The sequence below is a fragment of the Schistocerca cancellata genome, chromosome 8 (genome assembly GCF_023864275.1).
Source record: "Schistocerca cancellata isolate TAMUIC-IGC-003103 chromosome 8, iqSchCanc2.1, whole genome shotgun sequence".
Taxonomy (NCBI): domain Eukaryota; kingdom Metazoa; phylum Arthropoda; class Insecta; order Orthoptera; family Acrididae; genus Schistocerca; species Schistocerca cancellata.
In genome coordinates this window covers 448,175,145-448,181,144 of record NC_064633.1, presented here as the reverse complement: position 1 = coordinate 448,181,144, position 6,000 = coordinate 448,175,145, and positions in this window count along the sequence as shown.

Sequence of the window (6,000 nt, the reverse complement as noted above, 5' to 3'; positions counted from 1 at the left end):
TCATAAATTTTATTAATTTTCACCAAGGTTTTGCAGGCTATGCCATGGCATTATTAATTTACATACATGCATCGTAACGTCTAAGGGTCTTACCTCCAAAAATTATGGTAAAATTTGCCGCCTTTTTTAAATAGGTCAAATCTGCTGTTAACTGTCTTCGGTACAGTGTACAGTGTACAGATCTCTAAGGGGGAAAATTATAAGAAGAAAATTATAAAAGTTTAGTTTCTCATTATTTATAACGCGGTATACCGACTTCGAATGACGAGACCCATCCATTTGCTCCAGTAATAAAAGAAGGGGGGACGGAGGGGGAAATTGAATCGTATTTGTCCAGAGAGGAAGGGTTGAATGTGCGAGATGTGGGTTACCCAAAGGCTCAGAGGGAGGGGGGTGAGGGGTGAAATGCTAGGAAGAGGGCGTTCTTGATCGTTTGTAAAGTACAGTAATTCGTAATAGCTGTCAAATAATGGACGTAACTCAGTTATGGACAACACAGTAAAGAACGTAGTACAGGGAACGTCTTATTGACACTCGGCATTGCGTTGGTTTATACAATTCATCCTACTTCCCCCTCTCCCATTCTACTTCATTCAGTGGTCTGCACCATTCTGAGCCATTTTCTGAAAATTGATTTCAAATTTTTTAACTACGATGTCATTACATTTGGCCCAAAACTGGAATAAGTCTAGAATGTTTCAATCATTTCTTTCTGCAGCCGACTTTTTACATTCTGGTTCATGTAATACTCATGTGTCAGTTTACACAAAGAAAGTATTTTGGCGTCAGTTATGTAACTTCATTTATGTGGCCATAGGTCCACTCCGTATATACAACAAAAACATTCTATCACTTGAAGACCACAGGAAAACTCAGGGACTTTCTGAAAGCGGCCATCACAGAAATTTGTTCGCTTGTGCCCAGCTGGAGAGGCAGGATCACTGGTTCCGAGAACTGCATGTCATGCCTCCGCTGAGGCACGGGTAGGGCTCGCAGGTCTTCCAGAATCAATAGGGAACATTTCTGCTCCATCGCTAAACTCCACTCCTGAGTGGCCAGCTGATACTGAGTAATAAGTTTGAAACTTCTTTATTTTCTATTTTACTTACATTGAAACAACTGGGAAGGTGAAACTTCTAAATATGATTTTACTTAAACTGCTGAATGATTACTTAATGTTCTTAAACTGCTGAGTGAAATTGAACGTACTGTCACTTCGTTTCTCTTTATCATTTCATATCTGACCTACAGAATTATTCCTGACAAACACAACTTAAATGCAGTCTGACTGCTCAAATAATTTACACAAAAGAATGGCCCTGAATTAGAAGAAATTCTAACAATAAGCTATACATTTCATAAGCCCTTACCTCACAAAAAGTCTTCATTACATGAATTACAGCGATACAGCACGCACCAATACAGCCAGCTACATAAAAGATTGTAACTACTGTAGGCTCTAACAACTAATAGGCATGTGGTTAGCAAAGGAAAGATTTAGTTCCACAGCAAACAATGCATTTAGCAGATTTTACCTTAATGTGACAGCCAGTTCAAAAAATATATAATCGTCCCTGACATCCAGTTCTAAAAAATTATATAATCGTCGATAATGTAAAATCTCTATAACGGACACGTCCATACCGTCCACTCGCGCTAACACTTCAGACTTCTAAACTCCATCGCTGCCAACTATTAACATTCCAACCTCCATCAATGCTGACTATTCACCTCCAACTGTCATCACTGCTGGCTATTCACCTCAAAACTGAGAGTCCGACCAGCCACACAGAGTCTCTTACAGAGGCGCACGGCGCTGCCAGAGTTATTAATGCAGTCTATCGCGCTGCCAACATACGGACACATAAACAGACTACTTACAAGGTGGGATTACAGTGTGCACACACGTTGTCGCGACAGGTCTCGTTAGCAGGCAGCCGACACGGCGCTCCTCTCTCCACGGCGGCAGAAAATCACGTAAATGCCACTGTCTTCTACAAAAATCACGCAAAAAATCTGAACTACATATGTGGTAACGGTTTCTATAGAGATTTTATGCATGTCAAAAACCTGTTCTTAATTCTAATTACGCCCAGGGTTACGTGATCATTTTTGCAACAGGTGAAATTTTCCTGTCCAAGAAAAAGCTTCGAACGTATTACGACGTAAAGTCGACAATTATTGAACTCATGTTTTCGTTAATTACCAAAGTACCTAGCTCGGCAAAACATCGCACAAAGTAGCGTTTTGCATTTCGTAGTGCATATTATCTTTGGAAAATAACTTTCACGCTCCAATATTTAAGTCGTAAGAAGTATGAAACTTAAAGTCTCTACCTCCTACAGGGGTCACGTAAAAAATCTGAAATACTCATTTCGTTATAGACCTCTACATTCTTTGCAAGTACGTCAAAAACCTGTTCTTAATCCTTATTAGTGTCGAAGTCAGCTTTGTCAGGTTTTTTTTTTAATGCGAATTTTTCAGCCCGCAATAGTTTCCGGCATGAGAACTTGCAGGCACACCGCATTGCGCAGCAACGGTGGCAACGCAATGGGAGCTGACAGCGCCAGCCTTGTATTGGTGTTTTGCTATCGGCAGCAGTCGCTTCACTGGCTATGAATTACCACTACCTTAGGTCGGACTATAGAAAGAATTCAGTAATTTTGTTTCCCGACTGTGACGGAGGTTATGAGTCAATGAAGTGAGTAGTTGCAACACTGCCTCCGTATGCAATGAACGATGTGCAAGAACGGTAATATGGAAGGACAGATTCATGAAAATTAACAGGAGGACAGAATGGTGCAATAAAGTAATCTGTTGTTGTAAGTCAAAGATTCAATTATACCTTGTATCTCTTTCACTGTTTGAAATCGTTGGTGTAATTTCGTTCTAAAACTCGAAAAAAAAGAAAAAAATAGAAAATTGAGTCACGTATAACTTCTCCCTATCACCTTCCTTCTTCTGAGCGCCACTATGTGAGGATGAATGTCTTTATTACTTGTAATTTTACGAATAATAATGGTAATTTTAATATATTTATGCTTTTATTTTGTAGTAATCCAGTACAAATCCCTTTACTAATGATGTGCTAAGAATTTCTGTCTGTTTTAGTTTATTAAAAACACTGATTTGGTGCCGTGCGACTGCGCGTCATTACATGCACATTTCCATTTTTCATACGTTGAACTTCACAATCTAAACCCCGCTTCTGAAAAATTAGCTTTTGGAAGAATTAAGTTCAAGCATTAGCCATTCACTTCCTTTCCTCTCTTTATTTTTATAAGGGATGTATTACAATGGCTAGCCAGTAAGTACAGGGCTATTACAAATGATTGAAGCGATTTCATAAATTCACCGTAGCTCCATTCATTGACATATGGTCACGACACACTACAGATACGTAGAAAAACTCATAAAGTTTTGTTCGGCTGAAGCCGCACTTCAGGTTTCTGCCGTCAGAGCGCTCGAGAGCGCAGTGAGACAAAATGGCGACAGGAACGGAGAAAGCGCATGTCGTGCTTGAAATGCACTCACATCAGTCAGTCATAACAGTGCAACGACACTTCAGGACGAAGTTCAACAAAGATCCACCAACTGCTAACTCCATTAGGCGATGGTATGCGCAGTTTAGAGCTTCTGGATGCATCTGCAAGGGGAAATCAACGGGTCGTCCTGCAGTGAGCGAAGAAACGGTTGAACGCGTGCGGGCAAGTTTCACGCGTAGCCCGCGGAAAATTGGCTCATGCCACAACTGGAGACCGACAGCGCCGACTTCATCTTTCAACAGGATGGTGCTCCACCACACTTCCATCATGATGTTCGGCATTTCTTAAACAGGAGATTGGAAAACCGATGGATCGGTCGTGGTGGAGATCATGATCAGCAATTCATGTCATGGCCTCCACGCTCTCCCGACTTAACCCCATGCGATTTCTTTATGTGGGGTTACGTGAAATATTCAGTGTTTAAACCTCCTCTACCAAGAAACGTGCCAGAACTGCGAGCTCGCATCAACGATGCTTTCGAACTCATTGGTGGGGACATGCTGCGCCGAGTGTGGGAGGAACTTGATTATCGGCTTGATGTCTGCCGAATCACTAAAGGGGCACATATCGAACATTTGTGAATGCCTAAAAAAACTTTTTGAGTTTTTGTATGTGTGTGCAAAGCAATGTGAAAATATCTCAAATAATAAAGTTATTGTAGAGCTGTGAAATCGCTTCAATCATTTGTAATAACCCTGTATGTCAACGGCCTTGCCGCAGTGGTAACGCCGGTTCCTGTCAGATCACCAAAGTTCAGCGCTGTCGGGCTGGGCTAGCATTTGGATGAGTGACCATACGGTCTGCCGAGCGCTGTTGGCAAGCGGGGTGCACTCAGCCATCGTGAGGCAAACTGAGGAGCTACGTAACTGGAAGTAGCGGCTGCGGTTACGAAAACTGGCAACTGCCGCGAGAGCGGTGTGCTGACCACATACACCTCCATATCCGTATCCAGTGAGGGCTGTAGGATGAGGATAACAGGGCGGCCGGTCAGTACCGTTGGGCCTTCATGGCCTGTTCGGACGGAGTTTAGTTTTTAGTTTTAGCCGGTAAGTACAGAATAACGGCCTCATTAAACTTCTAGGTCTTGCGATTATAACCTTCATCATATATCAGGATCTTAAAATACTGTACTGTACAGGGTACGGAAAACTATTTAGACAGACGGTGACAGTGATCACCGCACGGCATCACCGTAACGAAAATTGGTCCAGTAGAGACTATACACACCGTGATATACATATGAGCGACGACCTGAACACAAAACATTGAACAACATTAAAATTAATATATGACCATCAGTTTGGCTTTAGGAAAGCCGTTGCACTTGATAATGGTAGCAAGAATTTATAAAAAAAAGACACTTTCAAAGAATGGTTCAAATGGCTCTGAGCACTATGGGACTTAACATCTTAGGTCATCAGTCCCCTAGAACTACTTAAACCTAACTAACCTAAGGACATCACACACATCCATGCCCGAGGCAGGATTCGAACCTGCGACCGTAGCAGTCCTGCGGTTCCGGACTGCAGCGCCTAGAACCGCACGGCCACACCGGCCGGTAAGACACTTTCATAGGATTTGTTGACACAGAAAAAGAGCCCGACAATGTATACTGTTTGAAATTTTCAGAAAAATGTGATAAAGTATGGGCATAGCCATGTAATACATTTACAAAAACCAAGAGGAAAAACAAAGAATGGAGGCCCGAGAAGAAAGTGCTTGGATAAAAAAAAAATTTTTTTGAACAAACAAAGCGGTCAAAAGTTTTGCAAAATGCTTTGTCTAAAAGTAAGAAATAAAACAGATTAAAAAAGCTTTTGACGGGCCTTTAAATGATGCTCGGAAACACGTACAGCGGCTGAGCTGCTCGGATTTTAGTGACGTAAGGACGTCACTGAGGGAATTTCAACTGACAAATATGCTCTGACACTCTTTAAAATTTTTTGATTCCAAGTTAACCACTGAATTAAATTCTCACTGGGTACCCTATTTGCTCTACATTCTTACTTTTGGACAAATCATTTCACACAGCATTTGATACACGCGTTCCGTATTTGTATCGCCGGTATCGTCTGCACAGAGATTTTCCTCCGCGATTGTACACTAATAAGCCAAAACATTCTGACCGCTGCCTATCGCGACGTTAGTTGCCGCCTGGTGGCGGTGCGGGCACTTGCCGAAGTAACAAAAGGATGTAAGCTGAACAGAAACTGATTGGGATCATCCTAGCGAAAATATGAGGTGCAAATGGGGAATCCATTGAGATAAGCGACTTTGACAACAGGCAGATTATTATTACGCAGAGCCTGTGAGAGAGTATCTCGAAAACGCTGAAGCTGGTCGAATGTTCACGTGCTACTGTCGTGAGCATCTATGGGAAGACGTAGAAAGGCAGTGAAGCTTCGACTAGGCGCTAAATAGTTGGACGTCCACGATTCCTCAAAGAACGTGGGGT